At 44.4% G+C, this 24,604-nt stretch overlaps 1 protein-coding gene across 5 annotated transcripts in view; it reads right to left on the reverse strand.

Moving 5' to 3' along the window:
* The window catches only part of Usp49 (ubiquitin specific peptidase 49), a 68,489-nt gene that overhangs the window by 26,955 nt on the left and 16,930 nt on the right, over window positions 1-24,604 (reverse strand). For 4 of the 5 annotated variants that reach the window (XM_032900576.1, XM_032900574.1, XM_032900578.1 and 1 more), the window contains exon 2: window positions 7,976-8,049. The exons of the other annotated variant lie outside the window; for it this stretch is intronic. The gene's annotated coding sequence lies outside the window, so the exon portion shown is untranslated. The remainder of the gene's footprint in view (window positions 1-7,975; window positions 8,050-24,604) is intronic. 5 annotated transcript variants of the gene reach the window in all.

The following is a 24,604-nucleotide window of genomic DNA, read 5'->3' on the forward strand; positions in this document are numbered from 1 at the left end:
ATTGCAATTTAGGGCGGCCGGCTCCCTGAAGGGACACTGGGAAGCACTGAGTGCAAATACAACTGTTGTTTAAGAACCAGAGCGTGACGTTGGCCTGAGGACAGACAGCCAAGCCAGCTCTAGACTGTGTCAGGCCAGGATGAGTTCCTCCAGCATTGCCTTCATGAAGAAGGTGGTTGGTTGGAGCATGGGCTCAGCACATGAAGGTTTCCTAGGCAGCTGCGGACTTGAAAGAGTTGTCTGCAGAATGTTCAGTATGACCCTCTGCTGATGGGGACAGGTGAACTCCACAGACCCCAGAACCTCTGTCCCTTTCGTTAAATTTAAAGTTTACTTATTTTATGTGTATAAGTATTTTGTCTGCATATATATATATGTGCATCATGTGCACGCAAGCTTGTGGACGCCAGAAGAGGGTGTTGGATCCCCTGGGACTGGAGTTACAAACTTGTGAGCTATCACGTGGGTGTTGGGAACCGCACCTGAGCCGTCTCTGCAGCCCCCACTGCTTTTCTAAGTCGCATCTTTCGGGTACTTCTTGAAACACTTCTTAGGAACCAGTGACTACTGAAGGAACTAAATGTGAACCATTTAACATGTGCCGTCTATACACTATTTTGCCTGCCAGTCTTTTTAACATTAACCTCTCCCAATTTTCATGAATTTCTATTTCACAAAGTTGTAATTATTTTACTTACATTTATTGTAGCATATACTAAAATAGAACATTCGGCCTTGGGTTTGCTTGCTTTGTTTAAAAAAAAGAATCAGAGGGCGAGCTAAGGAAGGGTGCAGGAAGTACAAGAAGCTCTGTGCAGCAACACTTCTGAGTGGGTAAAAAGGGACTGGCCACAGGCAAGCAGAGGGCCTGCCGGAAGCTGAGCAGACTTTTTTTTGTTTTTGTTTTTATTTTTGTTTTTGTTTGGCTATTAGGGGACTCTTTATAAGACAGCATTGGGGGGTTGGGGATTTAGCTCAGCGGTAGAGCGCTTGCCTAGCGAGCACAAGGCCCTGGGTTCGGTCCCCAGCTCCGGAAAAAAAGAAAAAAAAATTAAAAAAAAAAATTATAAGAAAGCATTGGAGGCCTGGAAACAAGGCATGTTAAACATGAAGTCTGTCCTATTTAAAGCTAACTGAAATGCCCCTTTCTGTGCACAACGCTTCCATCAGCTCAGGACTGAGGACTCTGTCTCACCCATCTTTAAGAGTTTCCAGCCAGGGGTTGGGGATTTAGCTCAGTGGTAGAGTGCTTGCCCATGGCAAGCAAGGCCCTGGTTCGGGTCCCCAGCTCCAAAAAAAAAAAAAAAAAAAAAAAAAAAAAAAAAAAAGGACTCTGAGCTAGGCATGGTGGGCTAGGCACGGTGGGCTAGGCATGGTGGCACACGCTTTTAATCCCTGCTCAGGCAGAGGCAGACTATCTCTGTGAGTTTGAGGGCAGCTCTCTGAAGAGAAGGAAATGTGTAAACACATAAGACCTGTGACCAGGGCTGGGGAAGATCCCTCAGTCAGTAGAGTGCTTGCTGTACAGACACAAAGACCCACGTTTGATTCCGGACACACTTGTTATCCCAGCACTTCAGAGGAAGAGACAAGAGGACCCACCCCTAGGGCTCACAGTCAGCCAGGCCTGCTCAGCGAGCTCCACGCAGCGAGACAGGATCTCAAAAACAGCACAGCGCCTGAAGACTACAGATGGACCTCATCCATGCAACACCCTCGCCTGTGACCTCTGAGTTTATTTTATCTGAAAAATGAGAAAACGAATGGACAGGATCCTGCTATTACTTTAGAGTTCACGTGGTCCAAGGTTATTTGTCCTAACTCCAATGGAAGCGAGTGTACAAATCCAGATGAGTGAGCTAACCGCGGCCTTCAGAACAGCAATTTAACTGACCAGGGTGAATCTTATCCAGTCTGATCTTGGGAAACACTGGTTCTTTAGAAAGAGGTTTTATCTCCAACATTCTTAACGTTAAAGTGTTTTCATGGTGAAGACAGTAGATTATAGTTTCCAGTGTGTGTTTTTGTGTGTGCGAGCGTGTGCACGAGTTGTGTGCACTTGAAAGATCCATGAAGCCACAGGTCAAAGCACCTGAGAACAGTCCTGGCAGACATACTTGTCATTACTTTGACATGGTGGATGTGACTGCTGGACCAGACAGCCACTATTACTTTGTTCTGTGTGTGGATAAACAAGGGTATTTATTATAGCTCAGGTTTTTATTACATTAAATATAAAATTGCTTCTTGACTCAAAAGAATAACAAAGCCAGGTTGGTGAGGTTGCTCAGGGGTAAAGGCTTGCTGACAAACTGAAATTCCAAAGTTTGAGCCCTAGGAGTCACGAGGACAGAGGAGAGAGTCTGTTATCCTCTGACCTCCCCATGAGTCTGTACACACCCCCACAAATAAAATAAATGCAAAAAAAAAAAAAAAAGCTGGGCATGGTGACTCATGCCTTTAATTCCAGCGCTCAGCAGGCAGAGGCAGGCAGATTTCGAGGCTAGCCTGTTTTACACAGTGAGTTCTAAGACAGCCAGAGTTCCAGAGTTCCCTAGTGAGAACCTGTCTTGAAAAGAAAAAACAAAGGGCGGGGGTGGGGGTGGGGCGGTGGCAGCAAGCTTAGGGAGCCTGTCAGCCTTTGGTTCTCAGAGTCTAGAGCACAGCTCTCTAGAGAGCCTCCCATGTGAGCTGATGCTTTCTTTTGTATACTATTATTTCCTCACTAAAAGTACTTTTTTTTTCTGTTCATACAACAATAAAATGATAATATTTTAATCGTCACCAACAGGCACCAACCAACACAGCTATTAGGTCAAGCCAAGCTAGAGGGTTTGGGAGTCAATCTCTTTCCTGTTAGCTTTGTGTGACTGACAAGTGGTGTCTTGAGCGAGACCTCGGTTTCTTCAGGAAACAGAACATTTCTGTTAGTAAGCATGGAATCATGCACTATTAGTGAGTTAACAGGTAAGAGCTGCTTCCAGCGATGCCTAGCATCAACAGTGCTCAAACTCCTTCAGCTCAGAAGTCACTGAACCAACCTAGCCTGACTAACGGGCTCCTGCTAGGGTCCTTCTGGCAGACACCCACAGACGCCCCTTCCTCCTGGCCAAATGATACAGGTAACAGACAAAGTATGTCTGGGATGTGACTGCTCTGGGTTGTGGCTAGTTCTCTTTGAATGGAAGCCAACCACAGTTCCACACAGCCTGCCATGCCACTGAGGTAAGGCTTTCACTGCTTGCACGACCGGAGGCCTGAGGTCTGCAGCACTGAGCTCGCAATGCCTTTCTCAAAGTCTCACTTTGCATGACCAAGTAGCTGCTTGGCAAACAGGGGAAAGATCAAGCAGGATTTGCCCAAGGAAGGCTTAGAAGAGACACTGAAATGTAACCTCAAACACTGCAGCTCTAGTGGGGACAGAATCACAGTAGCAGATTCCTCTAGGGGCCTACTGAGTATCTGGAGTCTTTCTTTCTGAACAAAATGGCGGGTTCGAGCTGGGCCAAGTGAGGAATGTGGGACAGAGGCTGTAAACCACGGCTGGACTGTGTGGCTCGTGGGGGTCTGCGGGCTCCACAGCAGTTGCTGGTCAGTGACTGTCGTCTTTACCTGCAGAGGATCGGATGTGACTCTCCACATCTGCGTTCCCCAGCTTGGTCTTATTGCTAAGTGGAGAGGTGGCCATAAGCACTTACCACCTAACCAGCCCCCTTCCTGCTTCATTTGTTTTTACTTCTTTGGTGGCTCAGTGAGTTTCATTAGGGTTGTTTGTAGGGAGTAAGGGAATTTATTTGACTGTACCACTAAATAAAATGTACCTCCCATCCATTAGAGTTTTAAATTTTTTTATTATATTGCTTTAACTTTTAAAATAGATTTTCTTTACATTTAATTTATAAATGGATGTTTTGCATGCATGAATGCTATGTACCTGTTGACCCCCCTGGAACTGGGATTACAGATGGCTGTGAGCCGACAAATGGGTGCTGGGGGATTGAGCCCGGGTTCGTTACAACAGCAGCAAGTGATGAGCTACCTCTCCAGCCCTACTACATTGTCTTTTTTTTTTTTTTTTTCTCTACATTGTCTTTTGAGAATTTTTTTTTTCTTTTCTTTTCTTTTTTTCAGAGCTGGGGACCAAACCGCGGGCCTTGCGCTTGCTAGGCAAGCGCTCTACCACTGAGCTAAATCCCCAACCCCTTGAGAATTTTTTTAAAATTGCTCCTGTGGGGTTCTAATAATGGACAAGACAGAGTAAGCATATTCTTCACAGCCTCTCACAGGGAGTGCATCAGATCTGCTCAGAAGGCACAGAGTAGCAACCTGAGGGTTTGGAGAGAGCAGGGTTTGAAGTCCCAGCCAAGTCGGTGGTGTGGACTCAAGGCAGCCAAAACCAGAAGTGCACCGACAGGCTCAGTCATGCACCAGGCTCGGCAGAGAGCTTTAGTTGACACCTCTAATGTGTGTGCATGCGTGTGTGGAGGTGTGTGTGTGCCACATCATGTAAAAGTCAGAGCACAACTTGTAGGAGTCGGTTCTCCTTCCCACTGTAGGCTCTGGGTAATCAGGCTCAGGCTGTCAGGCTTCATAGCAAGCTTTCACACTTGCCGAGCCATTTCGCTGCCCATACAGCTGCTGGGTCTGAAAGGGTCAGAAGAGAAGCAAGTTCTAGGACAGCCAGGGCTACACAGAGAAAGTCAATCTCATAAATAAATAAATAAAATATTTGAAATCAGCTTAAAAATAAGATGAGCAAGCAAGTGTACTCACATATGTGAAATAAATGAATCTTTATAAAAAAACATAATACGACCAACTGCATAGAGTAAACCTTGTGACTACTGAAATCAAACCCTGCTCTCTCCAAACCCTCAGGTTGCTACTCTGTGCCTTCTGAGCAGATCTGATGCACTCCCTGTGAGAGGCTGTGAAGAATATGCTTACTCTGTCTTGTCCATTATTAGAACCCCACAGGAGCAATTCTAGAACCTATAGAATATGATGTAATTACAGGCTATTCAGACAAATGTCAGAAAGACATGGCAGAGGTTCATCCTCACCCAAGCATAAGAGTCACACCTGGGAAAACTCCCCACTCCCAGTCAGGTGTGTTAACCCCAGCCTGTAATCCTAGCAGAGGCAGGTGGATTTCCGAGTCTGAGCTCGCTCCACAATACAGACTCTACCTAAAAAAAAAAAAAAAAAGAAAGAAAGAAAGAAAAGCCACCCCCAAACTAATAAAAAAAATTTCCCTTTATTTCAATACTTCCTGTGCACTGGTTCCAACTTTGATTTGCCTGACTTGAACGCCGGTCAGCATCAAGGGAATAAAATTTATTCACACATGTTCTTCCTCATCACCCCTCCCCTCTTCCCTCCCTCCCTCCCTCCCTCTACTGTGCTAAGGTTAATCACTGACCCTGTATATTAAACAAGAACTCTGCTACTGAGCAACACCCGTCAGTCCTGCCGTTCTCTGAAAACTCTTACTGTAGCTGGTGTCAAATTGACAAAAATACCCAACCAGGACAGACCTCCCTAAGGCTCTCTCTCAATCTGCTCCTGAGCTTTGAGGCTTTGAGTAGTCAAATCAATTTCAATCTTTCCCTTTCTCCCTCTCCACCCCACCCCCTGTGTGTGTGTGTGTGTGTGTGTGTGTGTGTGTGTGTGTGTGTGTGTGTGTGTGTGTGTGTGTTTCTGAGACAGAGTTTCTCTGTTTAACAGTCAGCCCTGGATGCCCTGGAAGTCACTTTGTAGACAGCCTGGTTCTGAACTCACAGAAATCCACCTGCCTCTGCCTCCTGAGTGCTGGGATTAGGGCATGTGCCACCATGCCTGGTGTGACGACCTCTTTCTCAGCAGAAGGCGGCTGGGCACTCCAGATCTTAGAACCAGAAGCATAGCTAAGCGTGAGTCAGCTGCCAGGGAGGGACGTGGCATGGACAGCAGCCACTTGAGTTCTCTGATTAAAAAGCATCTCAACATCAAGGAAAGGGAGGCCAAATGTCAGGGTAAAAAGGGGGTGCTTCTGTGAAAGCATGTGTTAAAATAACCCCTGAGGTCTGCAGTCATCCCCATTTTGAATGTCGGTTTCCTTTCATTAGTATTCTATTAATACTCTCAGTTGTCTGGAGCTGGTGGGTACCACACAGACATCTAGCTGGTGAGTGGGATGGCTAACCTTCCCATCATTATTAAGTGACCCAGTCTAATGAGCCAAGTAATCTCATCCTATATAAAAGTCTCTTTAAGGAAATTACAGGGTCTTGGGGACAACTCACCATGCAGAGAAAAGCTCATATATGCAAGCGCATTTTTCTTCAAATAATAAAAAGCAGTAGAATAAATTGAAAACTAACTGGTGTTTTATTTCCTTTAAACATCTTGGCAAAACTGGCTCTAATTTTGAAAACAAATGAGTTCAAGTCAGATAAGGAGAAAGGCTTGGCAGACCCATCTCTACTGCTGTACTGGGGTTGGGGGTGTCCGTTAGAATTCTAAACTTTCTAAGTCATTTGGTGCCCTTGAAAAATAATTTTTAAAAAATCACAAAATGTCAGGCCACACTATCCTTGAAGCACTGGGAAATGTGAGTCCAGTGACGATGTATAAGATTCAGTGATAGCCAGGCACAGCAGTGTACACTGAGAGGACTATGAGCTAAAGGCTAGCCTAGGCTACATAATGAGACATTGGACACACGGACACACACACACACACACACACACACACACACGGACACAGACACACACGGACACAGACACACACACACACAGACACACACACACACACTGTTAACTCACATTCCCCTGGGAAGGGAGCTATGTCTAGTGCAAAAAACTCAAAGGCTGGAAGCGACATGGGCTCTAGCAAGGCTTTTTCTCCCATTTTCTTTACTGCCTTGTTTCCAGTCCTTAACAGATCATAACATACAATGGCTGCTTGGATAAGTTGATAAAAACCCTCTGCAAAGGCGCTTTCCAAAGCTAGGAGCAGGCCACACAGAGGGCAGGCAGGGCTCCTGACTTGGCCCACACTGGGCTTATGGCTCCTAGCGAAGCTGCAGTGAAGAATGGGCTCTATAGTTTCTACAAATCCGTTTAATGCCCAGGATTAATTATGGAAGAGGTGGGTCCTTCTCTCTACCTCTGCCTCCCGTCAGTTTCATAGTTAGGAGCCTTATGAAAACTCAGCGCTTGCCCAGGAGTGGATAAGGATGGAAGACAAACCATGTTCCAATATTGTTATTAAAATAATGCCAATCCCACCAACCCCTGAAAGCCGAAGCCCTTCCCAGAAGCCTGTGAGACACTGTTAAACACCACACTCGGGTCAGTGTTTAGGAAAGATTCTCAAACAATACTGGGCGTGGGGGACAGGAGAAGAGAAAGGAAACCGTCACTGCATGCGCTGCCACTGAGTACAACTGCCCCAAAGTAGGCCTGCGAAGCTCATGGTTTCCCCACCACGCCATCGGTTCTCAACCCATGCAGCAATTTCACTGTTGGGGATCACCACATGAGGAACTGTATTAAATAAAGGCTTGCAGCGTTAGGAAGGTTGAGAACCACTGCCCTCAAAAAAGAAGGGCTGCCCAAATAAATGCCACATACGCTTCTAGACTCTGATAACATTCACGTAGAGTTTGGATTATCTAGAATACTTGAGTTCTGGACAATAAAAATATATGGGGTTTGAAAGTTTATTTGATTACTGCTGACACGCATCTACAGTGCTCCCATGAACAAGCCCCCATGGTGAGCCTGACCTCAGCAATGTTCAGAGAAAGGGGGTGGATAACTGCTCTCCACAGGCCATTGCAAGCACAGTCCCTCCATCAATAAACGTCAAGTCACCCAAGACTTTATGGAAAGTTCAGAACATCACCAAGACACAGGTCACCGCTACTCCCTCCCCTCACAAGACTGAACAGGTCTCACTAATACGAGTTCCCCACAGGGTTCTTCCTTACCCATTGAACAAGCCGCTCCCATCGCCTTCCATATTCTCACATAATCACTGGCTGGTTTGCCTCTTCTCTGTTACCTACAAGGGGAAACAAGCTCTGAGCAAAGGCTGATACACAGCGAGAAGAAAGCAATTTTTATAAAACAGTTTCAGAAAAGGATTAGTATATTACAACAGAGAAATCCCTACAGCTTTTCAACTTTGACATTTCAAACAACGGGAAACAATATGACCCACGTTTTAGCTAAGAGCAGCCAAGGATTCAGTCATTTACAGGGAAAATGAGCCATAAATGCAAGCATTAAAGGTTTTCTTCTGGGGAAAAAAAAAGCATTTCTGTTAAGATCACACACTGTCTTTGTATATAACTTGAAACAGTGAGAACTGAAAAATCATGTTAACGAAATACTCTAGGACCAAATGCTAAACTTCCTGATGCACATGCAAAGCACAATGGCTTGGGAGGGGTGAGGCGACTCCTTGGTACTAACTGGGCTTTGCCCTATACGGAAGTAGCAAGTGTCTTTAAAAGCAACACATTCTATACACAAGGATATTATATTAAGCAAAGATAGAGTTTATGAGTTCATTAGATTACATATGTAATCCTTTTCTAGATTTCTGACACTTTATTTGGGATTTAATAAAACTTGATTGGTGTGTTAGATACTCCATAACAGGATGGCCAGTTCTCTGTTTTATCAGTCTAACAGTGAACACAAGAATTCCTCTTGAGGGAAACTTTCTTTTTGAAAATATGCACCCTTGATATGGGGCCCCCCTCTAAGGTCCGTCTCCTTGGAGTGGGCGGCTCCCTGAAGAATGGCTGTCAACAAAGGGACATTGCTCTGCTTTCTACAAGGGGAAGAATTTGTAGTTTGATCTCTAAAAGGGACTGGGAGAAGAATGTTGAGAGATCAGAGAAGAAAAGAGCTCATACAATAGGCCAGAGCTGGGATTGGATGGGGGTGACGCGCTCAGGCCAAGGACAGCTGAAAGTTGTCTGCATCAATGCAAAGCTAGGCTCTCCCCACCTCTCTTTTGCTCCCTTTCTTTAGTTAGGAATACAAATCCACAATGGCCTGTGTGAATAGAGCCTTTCGGAAAATCAGAGGACCAAAGTTCACATCTGGGTCCACTTGGCGCTAATCAGTACTACAGGGCAAGAAAAGTCTGAGCCCACAGGGCGGAAGAGCTGCGGACTGCGACTCTCACAAAAGCTTTATAGGAAGAGCTTAATTTACTATACATTATAGGCAGCAAGTTTGAGACACTTACCAGACAAACTACACTGACACTGTATAGATGGAACCTCAAATTCAAACACTTGCCTCTCTCACCCAAACACTCTGACTTCAAAGGTAATAACATCTCCCCTCAAAGCTAATTACAGTTAAAACCAAGTAATTTCCATTTAACTTTAGATGTTCCCTCTCCCCAGCTAACGACATTAATCACCTCTACACTCAATAGCTGTAAGATATGTAACCACGTGGAATTTACGTTTAACACATTATATTCGATCTTAGTCAGAAGGTCATGCTGGGTGTGGTGCACATGCTTTTGAACCCAGTGCTTTAGAAGCTGAGTTCGAGGCCAGCCTGCTCCTTGTGGGTGAGTATAGAATCAAATGCGGGGCTTCCCCCATGAGGCAAGCACTCTACCAATAGTGCTTATCCCTAGCCTATAACCTTAACTTGTCATCAGCGAAACTGATGTTGCAGCTCAAGGCCCTCAGTTCAAATCCTAGTACCATGAATCTCAAGTGAGATCTGACCCTGTACTCCACCATACCCAGTGAGACAGTGGAAGGATCCGCTCATCTACAATGGTGGGCACGGGAGCAAAAAAGCCTTCCTTTTAGAACCAGGGGGCTTGAGTGTATGGTCCAGGTTATTCATTTGTGAGCTGGGAGACCTTGGACAGCTCACCTATGACTTCCTCCCATATAGCATCAGCAGAACTCCCAACGCTGCTGCCCAGATCCATAAGAAATGTGTGTAAGTGCATTACAGATGAGTGCACGGGAGATACTGTTCCGCTGAGAGAAGACCCGGTATTTAAACATTCCCAGTGCTCTGAGCAAGCTGGGATCAAAGAGCCAGGTCATCCAGGCAGAATTCAAAGAATTCTGAAATGTGTTTGGCATTTGGTTCTTTATTTTACTTAAATCATACCTAGTTTTATCCACCTAGCTTCGTAGGGGATAAAGGACATAATTAGATGAGAATTCTAGACTGAGGAGTTCTTCTTATTAAAAAATGAAATTAAATGAAATGAGCTAAGAGTACTGGCTTAGTGTGGTCAGGTTCTCAGAGCAATCCTAAACCCCACCTAGGCTGAGCAGCAGAGGCAGCCATGGATGGCCATGACCTCATCGCGCTCCCAATTCATCACTTTGGAATTCTCTTCCTACCTTTCATGCTTCTACATACAACACATACCGTTCACTGTGAGAGTCTAACCGTCCAACATATAGTCACACTGCTTTCAAAACAGTAATTCTGTCATCAAGTACTCCTTAGAAATACTAGAAAATGGGATGGAAAATGGTCCAACAGTTAAGAGCACACGGTCTCTTCAAAAGGACCTGGGCACCCATGTCAGGAGGTTCACAACTATCTGTAACTTCAGCTCCTGGGTTCCCATACCTCTTCTGGTTTCCAAGGGTACCACCCCATAAATAAATAAAACAATTGTTAAAAGTTTACAAAAGGAAGGAAGGAAGGAAGACAGACAGACAGACTAAACAATGGGCTACAGATGACCCAGTAGTGAAGAGCAAAGGCTGTTCTTGTAGAGGACCCAGGTTTGGTTTCCAAGCACCCATGTCAGGTGGCTCACAAGTACAGGTCACTCTAGCACCAGGGGGCCCTCTTCTGGAGTCTGTGGGCATTGCATTCACATGGCCCCACTCAGACAGACAGACAGACACATTTAAAATTTTAAAAAGAAACACTAGACCACAGTTTTGCAAGCACAAAGCTGTGACTTTAGCAGGGAGGGGACATGTGGGGATGTCCCCTGCATCTCCTACATAACATCACTGTGCTGGGGTGCTTCAAACACTTTTGCCCCATCAGGCCTCAAAACGAGAGAGGTGTTAGAGGTGTCCTACAGAACAACGCAGGGTCAGACTTAGTAGAGCCCACACATGCATGGCCAAGGAAGCAGAGGCACCAGGCCAAGTGCCTTACTGGTGCATTCCAGTAACCAAGAACACAGTTTACAGTCTGTGTGTATGGCTTGCAATTACTGAGCTGTGAACCTATCCTTTTCCACAAAGCGGTTAGAACCGACCAAGCAGGGAGCAGTAGTAGAAAAGCCCTTTTGATGCTTCGTTTGAGCTCTGTAAAATATAAACATGGAGGCGAGTGTGCTGGCTCAGTGCTGGCAGCCCGGCACTCCGGAGGCTGGGCCAGCGGGCATGCTTTGACTTCATGGCCAAACGTAGTTCTAGGTTTATCTACCCTGAGCTACAGAAAACCAAACGGAAAAAAAAAATCTTTAAATGTAAAGCATAGATTTTTTTTTTCAGCTTTAAAATTCACCAAATGAACCAGGTGATGGTGGCACGTGCCTTTAATTCAGGAGGCAAAGGCAGGTAAATCTCTTGAGTCTGAGGCTAGCCTGGTCCACAGAGTGAGTTCTAGATCAGCCAAGGCTGCACAGAGAAACCCTACCTTGGAAAAAATAAAATAAAATTCACCAAAGTAGAACTATACCCCGATGAGGAAGAAAATAGGACTTAAGTTTCACAAAACAATAGTAAACATAGAGACCATTTGGTGTCATAAGTAATGGAGAGATTGTTCAGTGGTAGATCCCTGGCCTAACAGGCCCTAGTTTTAATTCTAGCACCATGGAGTGATAGCCAAGGCTATTTCAGAGAATATCATCCAGTTACAGAAAGGAACACTTGAGACTCTGCTGTACCCTGGATAGAAAAGTAAATGTTGATAAGCCATACATCTTCTCTGCACCATGGAGACAGAGGCAGAGGGTATCTCTGAGTGTTAGTAAGTTCTTAGCCAACCAGAGCTGCAAAATGAGATGTCTTTTTAAAAAAGTAAAATGATAGAGACTGAAAAGCAAGGCAAATGGAGCTAAGACACAGAGAGGAACAAAACGCCAAAAGAAACAAAACAAAAGAAAAAAACCAATTATGTCTATTCTTTCATGCTCATGCTCATAGGTGGAGAAACTTTATAAAAGATAAAAATAAAAAATAAAAGGTCTGAGAGATGGCTCAGCAGTTAAGGTGTACATGCAGACAGAGCATTCATATACATAAATATATAAATAAATCTTAAAAAAAAGAAGAAAGAAAGAAAAGGTGTCAGTTCTTTTTTTTTTTTTTAAAGATTTATCCATTTATTATATATAAGTACACTGTAGCTGTCTTCAGACACACCAGAAGAAGGCATCGGATCTCTTTACAGATGGTTGTGAGCCACCATGTGGTTGCTGGGATTTGAACTCAGGACCTGTGGAAGAGCAGTCAGTGCTCTAAACCGCTGAGCCATCTCTCCAGCCCAAGGTGTCAGTTCTTGCTAAATTACCCGAAAGTTAAAACAGTGTCAAAAATTACACCAGGGGACTGAGATGTCTCAGCTGCAGAGGCTGCAGGTCACGTCTAAGGGACTTGGTCCCTAGCACAGGAAAGAGAAGGGAGGAGGATGGAGCTGCAGGGAGGGATGGAGGAAAGGCAGAAGGCTCCACATACATCAAGTATACCAGGAAAGCCGATTCCATAACGCGAAGACAGACATCCAGGAGACAACCTGGGAGCGCCAGTCCAAGGAGCACTACAGGAAAACCTAGTAAGGCTACGAGTGGTGGGTCTGACTACATGAAGTCATTTGTAGTCCATAACGAACAACACAGGCAGAGTTAACAGACGACACTCAGGTAATATTCTTATGGCTTAAAACCAACCAGGGAGTGTGCAACTGTGTGTAGATATTAAGCTTACAGATTATTAGAATCATATAATTTCTACTTTCTATAGGAAACAAAGGCAATGCACAGAAGGGAAGCAATTAACTGAAACAGGAAGAAATGTTCTAGCTCATTAGTATCTTGCCCAAGTTACACTGAGACATCATCACTAAATGGAAAAAGGTAAAAATATAAGTCCTGGGGCAGTTACAGACATGCCATGCTTGTGGGCGCAGTGTGGTAGATCTGCTTAGCTCTTAACAGCTCTTACACCATCATGGCAATCCTGGGCCTATATCTCATAAATTCTAAACTATGCTGGTATTGGACACTGCAAGATCGCTACTGGAACTACTGTTTCTAGTAGCCTAGGTACCCATTGCTATGGGGACCTATGTACACCATGGAATACTATGCCACAGTTAACATCAATTAGCTAAGTCTGCATCCAGCGTGAATAGACCTTCAAATAGTAAACAAAATAAAAGCCAGATATAGATGGCATTTCCAGGCGATCTAAAGCCAAATTCTACCAGAGCAGGGTGGAACCTATTCGGTGACTAAAGATAAACACCTCCCATTACTAAATATTTTACAAAGATTGCATCCAGAATTAAGAGCTTATAAAAGACATATTAGAAAGGATTCCATAGGGATAGAACATGAGGAAGATGAGCACACAGCTTTGGGCCACTGAAGCAAGAGTACCTAAGCCATGTAGTGTGAAGGTGCTTGTCCCCAAGCCTGATGACATGATTTTGGTTCCCACAAAACATGGGTACAAGAGAACCAAGTCCCACACACAATTATCCTCCAACCTACATACAGACACACACATACACAACTCGTAATAAAAAAAAAAAAAAATCCAGCTGGGTTTGAAAGGGTGGGCTGTGGTGGCGCATACCATCGATCTCAGCGCTACAGAGGCGGAGGCAGCTGGATCACTGTGGGTTTGAGGCCAGCCTGGTCTATATAATGAGCTCCAAGACAGCTGAGGCTACATAATGAAATTCTTGCTCAAAAACCAAAACCAACAAAATCCTAAGATTTAACGAAAACCACTTTGAACTAACACATATATTAATCTATGTAACAAGACCTTCTAAATGTTTTACATGTCAAGAGTAAGTTTAAATAGAATTTTTTCTTATTTTTAATTTAAAAAGTATGTTTTGGGGACTGGAGAGATGTCTCAGCAGTTAAGACTGCTCTTCCAGAGGTCCTGAGTTCAATTCCCAGCAACCACATGGTGGCTCACAACCATCTGTAATGGGATTGAATTCCCTCTTCTGGTGTGGCTGAAGACAGAGACAGTGCACTCATGTAAGTAAATAAACTTTTTTTTTTTTTTTTTTTTTTTTTTTTTTGAGCTGGGGACCCAACCCAGGGCCTTGCACTTCCTAGGTAAGTGCTCTACCGCTGAGCTAAATCCCCAGCCCCGTAAATAAACTTTTGAAAGAAATGTTTATGTGAATGTATGAATGAGTGTTCTGTTTGCGTGTATGTATATGCACTACATGTGTGCCCATGGAAGTCAGAAAAGGGCATCAAATAACTTAGAACTGAAGTTACAGCCAGTTGTCAGTTGTCACAAGGGTGTGAGGGACTGACCCCAGGTCCTCTGGCAGGGCAGTGTGAGGCTCTTAACCACTGAGCCATCTCCCCAGCCTCAGCGCTCATCACTCTTAAATGGGAATCAAACCTAGAGCCTGATGCATGCTAGGCAATGTTAAGCCACTATTTCAGGCTTCATACTTCTCTTTTTATTTCAAGTACATGGATATAGAACAAATTCCTAAAGAGGGGCATACACACATTTGAAATCCTAATAAACACTGCCAAGGTTTCCATCCTGACAACAGTGTGCGAGGTTCTCAGCTTTCTCAAACGCCCATCCTACAGGCAGGCACTGACTTTTAAATGTTCGTCAGTCTTACAGGTAAAGGGAGGTAAAAACGTTTCACTTTATTTATATGTAAATGTTTGGAACTACTGAATTTAAAGATAGCTGTAGACCACGATGAATTCAAGAGTCATACTAGCAGTGTAACGGGGAGGACGGTGTTGCTCGCCTGTGGGGATTTGGACAAGAGTGCGCTGGCTCCATGGCTATGCACTCACTTCCGGGTCTTCGCAGACTCACTTATTTTCGCCTTTCTAACGGTAGAAGCCAGGCCTTGCCCATATGAGGGTCCAGGAGGCTGAGTGACCCTCCAGCCCTTAGATCTGATAATACCTCTCTGATCAATCCACATGGACGACATTTTATGTAGTGTTGCTTATGAATCTGATCTACCCTAGGTGTTATAAAGTGCAGAGGTGCAGTTAGTGTCTAAACATGAGCACGCAATAAAACTAACATACAGGAAAGAGCGGACAGGTAAATGTTGGGGCCAGCCAACATGGCTCAGTGAAGGTGTTTATCACCAACCCTTATGACTTCCATCCCTGAAGCCCACACAGTGGAAGAGAACCAGCTGACACAAATTGTCTTCTGACCTCCACGGACAATCTGTGGTCCATGCAGACAACACACACACACTAAGTTAATGTAAGTGCAAGCAGGCAAAGAGCAAGCAGGAAAAGGTAAATTAGCATTGGCTATCCACAAGGATAGTCTAGACATTCTGGGATTTTCCCCCAATGTAGTGGTTTGAATAGGAATGGCTCCTATAGACTCATATATTTGAACGCTTCCTCATTGGGGAGTGGCACTACTTGAGAGGGATTAAAAGGTGTGGCCTTGATGGAGGAAGTGTGTTACTGAAGGTAGACTTTGGGTTTCAGAGGCTCATTTTCCCCCACTACCTTTAGATTCAGATGTAGAACTCTCAGCTACCACGTCTGCCTGTAGGCTGCCATGTTCTTAGCACGAGGATAGAGGACCTCTGGAACTGTTAGCAACCCAGAATTAAATGTTTTCCTGATAAGAGTCGCCATGGTTGTGTGGTCTCTTCACAGCAATGGGACGCTGACAAATAGACTTAGAGTTATTTTTTTAAATTTACTTATATGTATGTAAACATGCCTGCATACGTTTATGTGGTTTACATGGGTACAGGGTTGGACTCACTGGAACTGGAGTTGCAGACAGCCTTGAACTGCCATGTGGGTGCTGGGACCCAAACCTGGATCTTCTACAAGAGTTCTTAACCACTGAGCTCTCTCCAGGCTGCTGCTGCCCTTTCTTTGTAAGGTTTTGTATCGGGCAGTGGAGGTTTATGTGCCTGAAGAGGCCAGAAGAGGGCAACGGGTCGCCTGGCGCTGCACTTAGATGGGTTTGAGTTACCTGATGTAGGTCCTGGGAACCCAACTCTGGTGTCCTGTGAGGCTTGGGTATTATAGTTGACTAGTACTTTGAATTCCAGCTCATTCTGCCTCTACCTCCCAAGTGTTAGGACTGCAGGTATGTTCTATCATGCCTGGCTGGAACTTGGGTTTATAAAGACAAAATACTAATTCAGACCCACAGACTTTGTAAGGCCGCATAAATGAGATGACCTCTGTTCACAGGTGCCAATTTGCCCTCAGAGGCTCAATGCCTGTGATGATAACCCTAATAGTAACAATGACTGAAATAAGCTATTCACATTTTCTTACCCAATTTTCTTCATGACTACCTCCAGGTAACAATTTTTTTCAAGAAGAATTGAATTAGCGCTAACAGGGCCTGTGACCTTACTATCCTGATAAATCAGTAGCTATCATTATAAAAATAAGTACCCCAATTTATCTGCCATTCTAGAAGGATTTTAGCTCAATACTGATAAACCAATAAGCCTCTATCCATCCTTGCTTTAATTTTCAAATAAAATTTCCATTGACAAGACAAATGAACCCTTCGGAGGCTACCTGGGAGTGGAATGTTCCCGCTGCTTTAACATTTCCACACAGGTCTGTGCTAGTGAGCACACTTAATGCCTGCACACCCGCCCTGCATCAGAGACAGCATAGAGAGAGCAGGAAGGAAGGAAGAGCAGGACCTCCAGGAGACACAGGTTAAAACTCAGTCATAATTTAAATTTTGATCACTCAGCTGTCTTTTGAAAAAGCTGATACAGAGGTAAGACAGCTTTCCCTTTGGGGAGCTAAGCGGCAGATAAAAGCATCTTCCTAACTCAGCTCCCACCATGGAGGGCGCAGTCACTGGCCCAGCAAGAGCAGCACTGCCTGGAGGCTTCTGAAGAGGAGGCTGGAGGCTAGTTATCCCACTGGAGTCGGGGCAGTAAAGACCAGCTTCCTGGGCTCTACACTGTGCAGAGCTAATCCTCCCCAAATCCCACCGCACAGGAGTGGGGGTGGGAAACAGCACACAAAGTATCAAACTGAACCACGGGCAGTAGCTATGGGTTCCAGAAGGTCCTAACACTTCTACGCTAAGGAGGGCATGGTGGAGAGGGAGAGAGACACACGCAGAAATCAAGTTTTACCCTGATTCTCTTCTATGTGCGAGCCAACATTTGCTCCATCCATTTGTCAGCCCCTACTGCGGGGAAAGCATGGAGTAGCAGCATTTTCACACCGGGAAGCTGGGAGAGATGCTACTAGAGTGTAAATTACTAATTAGCTCAAAGGAAGACAAAGAGAAAAAATACCTGTCACAGAATGCTGTTTACAACTTGACACATGGTAAAAACAACACTGAACATTTCCGAGGAGCCCTTACTTCCCACACTTCTATTACCATGTGAATGGGAACGGAATGGTATTATAGTCTTTTAAAACTGTCCATGTCTCAGAAACAATAACACATGACTAGAAACAATGCCTCCCAAATAATTTGTAATTTTCTCATCCTTATGAAAGGGAAGCGTTTCTAATTATTACAATCAGCTTTTATAAGGAGCTATATTTCATAGCTCTGATAACAGCTTAAAGAGGGGGGAAAAGGAAATGAAGCCCACAAGTTCCGTGTTTCACACAGTCAGAAAGCAACTAATAACCCTCTGGCTTCAGCTAGACAGGCCTGCGTGGTTCACACCTTTAACACCGTAGACTGCAGTCTGTCTGGAGGTGAGATGGGGTCAGGTCACTTCCTCACTGATAACAATGGAAAAGATTCAACATTTAGGTAGGAGGTGGTGGCTACGTTACTATTTCTTTAGACTACTTCAGTGGAAGGCAGACCAACTTGTATGAATCCCAGTCAACATTCCAGCAGCAGAACCCTGTGTATGTTGGTCCTTTCCAGCTCCTTGAAGCTGCATAAAGATCTTCATGATAGAAATATCGCTTCAAATATTTCACGGCACGTTTCTCACACAGTGCAACATTGGCAACTACTATGTCCTAAGACGCAGCACAGTGTTTGTCCCTAGCAGGAGCCTGCCCATCGGTCATTCCCGAGTCACAGAATCTTCCCAGCGTGTGCTAAAGAAAGCACTGCGTAGCCTTAGCGAGCCCTCGTGTTTACTATTTACCTTTCTTTTTTTTTTTTTTTTTTTTTTTTTTTGGCTGGGGACCGAACCCAGGGCCTTGCGCTCGCCCTACCGTGTTTAAATCAGCCCCAGCCCTCAACTATTTACCTTTCTAAGGCAAGGTCCCACTCTAGCCCAAGCTCCACTGAAACAATGCAGCCCAGGCTGACCTGGGATTTATGGTAACCCTTCTGCCTCAACCTCCTGATTTCTGGGAGTCCGGGTTTTGAACCAATACCCCTGACATTACTTCACCCTAAGGGCTTTGACTAAAATAGAATATACACCAGACCAATTCCCTTTCATTTTTTTCCAAGGTATTTATTTATTTTGAGACAGGATCTTTCTATGTAGCCCTGGCTGTCTTAGAACTTACTATATAGACCAGGCTGGTCTCAAACACAGAGATCTTCCTGCCTTTGCCCCCTGGGTGGGTCACCACACCTGGCCCTGATTTTAATTTTTTATGTGCATTTGCCTGTATATCTGTATGTATATATATGTGTGTGTGTATGTATGTATGTATGTACATATGTATGTATGTATGTACCACATGTAAGCCTTGTGATGCTGGAAGCCATAAGAAGTCATAGGATCCCATAGAAATGGAGTTAAAGGCAATTACGAGCTGCAGTGTGGGTGCTGAGGACCACACTTAACTACTCTCTTAACCACTGAGCCATCTCTTAGCCTCCTTTAAAACAGTGTGTGTGTGTGTGTGTGTGTGTGTGACTTCTTGCTTTTTCTTTTGTTTTGGTTTTTCGAGACAAGGTTTCTCTGTATAGCCTTGGCTGTCCTGGAACCTGACTCACAGAGATCTGCCTGCTTCTGCCTCCACCATGCCTGGCAGTATTATTTTTATGTATGTGTCTGTGTGTGGGTATGTATTTTTATGTATGTGTCTGTGTGTGGGTATGTATTTTTATGTAGGTGTCTGTGTGTGGGTATGTATATTTATGTAGGTGTCTGTGTGTGGGTATGTATATTTATGTATGTGTCTGTGTGTGGGTATGTATTTTTATGTATGTGTCTGTGTGTGGGTATGTATATTTAAGTGTAGATGCCCTTGGAGACCAGAGGTCAGAAGTTCTCAGAGCTGGGATTACAGGTGGAATAGAGGCACTCGGCATGAGTGCTGGGAATTGAACTCACAACCTCTGCGAGAGCAGTAAGTGGTCTTCACCACTGAGCCAGTTCATTGGTCCCTCCCCTCTTCTCTATTAGGACAGATGTGCTCACATTAATTTTCTTCTATGTTATTTGTTTAAACATTCTTAGCAATGATAAAGCAAATCAGGTAAAAACAAGTGCGGGTTTGAATGAAGGCATATTTGAATGATAGCATATAAAAATCTCTTCCAGTCATTTCTGCAACTTCCCACAAGATTGAAAGACTAATAAAACACAGAGTCATCAAAATATAATTTTGCAGATCATGGGAGTGAGAGACCAGGAGTTAGACAGACAGGGAGAGTGGATTTAGCTAGGTAATAAAGGTGTCACATTTCCAAGATGGCCAGCTTCTTGCTCACCCTCCAGACCTGAGACAAGCAGCTTTAATCTCCCTCAGCAAGCCCCTGCTGATGGACTGGTTGGACAAGCTCAAGGCCAGATCTGCAGGAGTCACTCAAGCAACCTTCCTGTCTGTCCTCAAACTGACCAAGCCTAAGGCAGGGGAGGGAGGAAGGCTCTTCAGAGGGCCTGGAACAGCAGCCCTGGAGAAGAGACTGCAGTTGACTCATCCGAGCCTCTACTTTGCAGAGAGCCTCTTCTCTGGGCGCCTGTCGAATGCATTTTCTCACCCCAACATAGGCCTTGTCCATTCTGTCTGCGGTGCCAGACACTCAGGTTTCTCTGCTGCTCCCTGTTGCACTTCAGACTTTTCTTGTCTCATAGTTCAAAGTGGCAAAGAAAAATGGACCGAACCCAGACCCCTTGACTCTATCATTTCAAGAGCCTAGACTGTTCGGTAGCACAGGCCTACACTTAGAGAACTTGGACGGTGTAGGCAGGAGGTTCAAGAGTTTCAGCTACATAAGACCCCATTTCAAAGAAACAAACACCTTAAAAAGAAACCTCTCCAACAGAAGCCCCTCCCCGTCGTTCCTGTCACAATGTACATGCTCAGCAAACAAAGGTAAGCACTCAGTCAGTAGTCTCAGTAGTCTTTGCTTTCTAACAGTCTGTAGAGCTAGGGATAGACCTTACTCAGGCTGGACTTGAACTTACGGGTAATCCTCTGGCCTCAGTCCCCCATGTGCTGAGACTCCAGGTGTGAAGCACCACACTCTGCTATGTTTTCAATTTCAGTGAGTAAACCGATTCATGTCACCAGATGAAAGCAGGGGGCTGAGTACATTTTTTAGGCAGGCATACATAAAGAGAGAATAAAGAAGAAAAGAAAACATGGATAGCTGAGCTGAAGCATAATGTCCATCTTTCCTCAAACAGCAATAATCTTTCAACTGAGTAAATATTTTTCCAACTTCAATAGTGGACTGGCAATCTGCAACACAGTAAGGTGCTAGAAAACTGGTTTGGAGTTGTTGGTTTTGCAAAAACAATTTTAGAATAAGAATAAGAATAAGAGCACAGGAGAGCCCCGTGTAATATGTGTATCAGACGTCACCCCAGGCACAGGCCCTAGGTTCAGCACTTTAAGAAACAGAAAGGGGGGTGTACAGCGGAAAGCTTCTGGGCTCCAGAACTGAGGTAAAGGCAGGTTAGGAATTCAAGGCAGGCTGAGCGGGGATGGGGGTGCATGCCTTTAATCCCAGTACTTAGGAGGCAGAGGCAGGGGGGAATCTTTGAGTTCCAGGTCAGTCTGGTCTACACAGCAAGCTCCAGAAGACCAGCGTACACAGAGAAATCCTGTCTCAAAAGAAGAAGAAAAAGGAGTTCAAGGTTATCCTTTTCCATACGTACCAAATGTGGTACGCCAGATTTTAGGTTGAACTGAGCTATATGAAACACGATCTTAAATAGAAAAGAAAAAGAAAAAGAGGAGGAAGAGGAGGGGGAGGAAGGGGAGGAAGAGGAGGAGAGGGATGTTTCAGAACAGAACCAGAGATCATGTAAAGATTGGAAAGAAGACCCAACTGAGAGGACTAATCTCACGGCTGAGATCCCTAGTACTCATACATGTAAAAGCCAGACAGTTGGCATTTATTAACTCTAGCACCAGGGAGGCAAACATGACAGCCTCCTGGAGCTTCCTGGCTAGCCAGCCTAGCTTAGAAGGTGAAGTCAGGATTCAGTGAGAGCCCTCGTCGCAGATAAGAGGTAGGGAGTGACTGAGGAAACACACACTTACCCCCACACACATGTGCATGGGCACACACAAGACTGAGGGAGGAGCTCAGGGTCGGGGTGGAAGAGCACATGCTTATGTACATAAGCTCGGGGTACAATCCCCATCATCAAATATAAAATAAAGAATAAGGGTATCACTGAGTTGTAATTGACAGAAATAGTATCTGTGCTGAGAGGCTAGTAAGGACCAAATAAATATGTCTCTGTAGAAATAGGAAAGTCATTTCATCTCAAAGGACTCTTTATTTCAGTACAATAGTTTAAGAGTCCTGCCTCGGGGGCTGGAGAGATGGCACAGTTTAAGAGCACTGACTGCTCTTCCAGAGGCCCTGAGTTCAATTCCCAGCAACCACATGGTGCCTCACAACCATCTGTAATGGGATCTGATGCCCTCTTCTGGTGTGTCTGAAGGCACTGACAGTGTACTCTCATACATGAAATAAATAATTTAAAAAAAAGTGTCTCAGAACTGCTGTGAGGAGTTGATTTATGACAGGTTCTGGAACTGAGGGTCATGCAACTCAGTGACACCTTCTGTCACCAGAGTTTGCTTGCTTTCTTTTTTGTGTTGTGAGACAAGATCTCACCTTAGAGCTCAGATTGGCCTGGAACTTACTAAGTAGTCCAGATTAGGCTCAAACTCCTGGATATTCTCCTGCCTCAGCCTCCTCAATGCTGGAATTACTGCCCTGAGTTACCATACCAGCTAAAGATTTTATAAATGTAACAATAAGTGACTTTTTTTCCTGTAAAAGATTGAGGGCAAAGCAATGAATAAATATGATTAGAGCATTAAGTGTGTGCTGATTACTTTGCAAAATCTCCTAAAAAGAAGACATTACCTACAAGGCTCCCTGTTGACACTTTAGATTTATAAGAAAACAGATGGGGGTTGAGGATTTAGCTCAGTGGTAGAGCGCTTGCCTAGCACGCGCAAGGCCCTGGGTTCAGTCCCCAGCTCCGAAAAAAAAGAAAAAAGAAAAAAAATTAAAAAAAAACAAACAGGGGTTGGGGATTTAGCTCAGTGGTGCGCAAGGCCCTGGGTTCGGTCCCCAGCTCCGAAAAAAAGAAAAAGAAAAAAAAAAAAAAAACAACAAAACAAAAACAGATGACTTTTGATCTACTGGGATAACTTAGGTGGATATGGACTGAAATCACAGATAAAACTGGAGATCCTTTCAAGGTCTCTTTCCACCCAAAGACTCTACAATTAACCAGGAAAAAATTATGTACACCTACTCATCCAAACCTGAAAATATAAATAAGTTTTATTCTTAGCAAATAACCAATAAAAGTTCGACTGACTGCTGGGTATGGTACTGACGCCTATAACACTAGCACTCAAAAGCTAGGCAGGAGAATGGCCACAAACTTAAGGCTAGGTTAGACCACAGAGTCAACTTAAGACTAGGCCGGTCGGCAGTGCGAGGTCAAATCTGAAAACAAAAACAGAAAACTAGGGACAAGCCAGTATTGGTAGAGCCCACCATCACTCCCAGTATAGGAGAAGCAGACGCCAGCCTGCTCTATCTAGTAGGTTCAAGGCTAGAGAGAGATCTACAGTGAGAACCTGTCTCAAAACAAAACAACAACAAAATAAGGTGAACAAAAGAAAACAGCTAAAACATAACATTGGAGTCCTTTTAAGCATAGTGTCTGAATTAAAAAGTGATTCACTTTCAGCCAGGCACGGTGACCCACCGATTTAATTCCAGCATAACAAAAGCAGAGACAGATGGGTCTCTGTGAGTTCAAGGCCAGCTTGGTCAACACAGTAAGTTCCAGGCCAACCAGGGCTGCATAGTGAGACCAGTGTCCCACAAACAGAAAAGATTATCCATTTTCAGTTCTAGAAATATACACTGAGGGCTGAGAGTGCAGTTCCTTGCTAAGAATATTTGCTCAGCACATGAGATACTCTGGAGTTCACCACCAGCACAGAGGAAGAGAAAGGAAGTAGGGGAAGGAAAGGGAAAGGGAAAGGGAGACAGGAGACCAGAGTAAAGCAACCATTCCCAATGAGATGTTTAGCACACGATAGCTGTGTGAAGGGAACAAAGGCCCCACTCAAAGACGGTCCTGCCTTTGAGCCTGTAGTTTGTATTTTCACACAGACAGATTACCTTTAGACAATTGCATCATAAAAACGGCAATACCTTACACAGAGCACAACACAACTGTCTAAGGAGATACCTTAAAGCACAACACAACTGTCTAAGGCGATACCTTAGAGCACAACACAGCTGTCTAAGGCGATACCTTAGACAGCCCAAATGCAGCATGTGCACATACTGCACAGAACAGGCATCTCATATTGAAGATATTCTTCATTTTCAAAGTTAGTATTTCTAGATTAATCTCAATTAAGCAGGAAAAAATAATTAAAAATTATCCTACAAGTTGTTAAAATCATTATCTACCTTAAATCTGCCTAGCAGAAGCCAGAAAGTAAGCCATAAACTATAAGCTTGCCCTAAGCACAGCTAACAGTTAACCCAGAGTTCATATTCTAAATTACACACACACACACACACACACACACACACACACACACACACACACTGTCTCTGATAGTCACAAATCAAAAGTAAACCTTGCTAATGCTAGAGACCTAAGTGTTGCTACATATCAAATATCCACCAAATAAGAGCAACCTAAAATCACACAACACTGGGAGGCTGGGCTTTTCTGTTTAGAAATAACGCTAATCCCAAAGGAGAGTGTTTGCCTCTCTTCATGTTCACTTGTTTCAGATGTAGTCTCCTGTAACCCAGGGTAGCCTCAGACTCACTCATGGAGGCAAGGCTGACCTTTCTGCTGTGGAGTGCTCAGATGACAGGCATGAGCCACTATACAGTGCTTGGGATCAAACCCAAGCCTTCACAAATGCTAGGCAAGCCCTGTACCAGCCGAGCTACACACCCAGCCCCAGACTAGGGTTGTTGACGTTGTCTTGCTTG

Source organism: Rattus rattus, chromosome 4 (assembly GCF_011064425.1).
Source record: "Rattus rattus isolate New Zealand chromosome 4, Rrattus_CSIRO_v1, whole genome shotgun sequence".
In the NCBI taxonomy this organism is placed as follows: domain Eukaryota; kingdom Metazoa; phylum Chordata; class Mammalia; order Rodentia; family Muridae; genus Rattus; species Rattus rattus.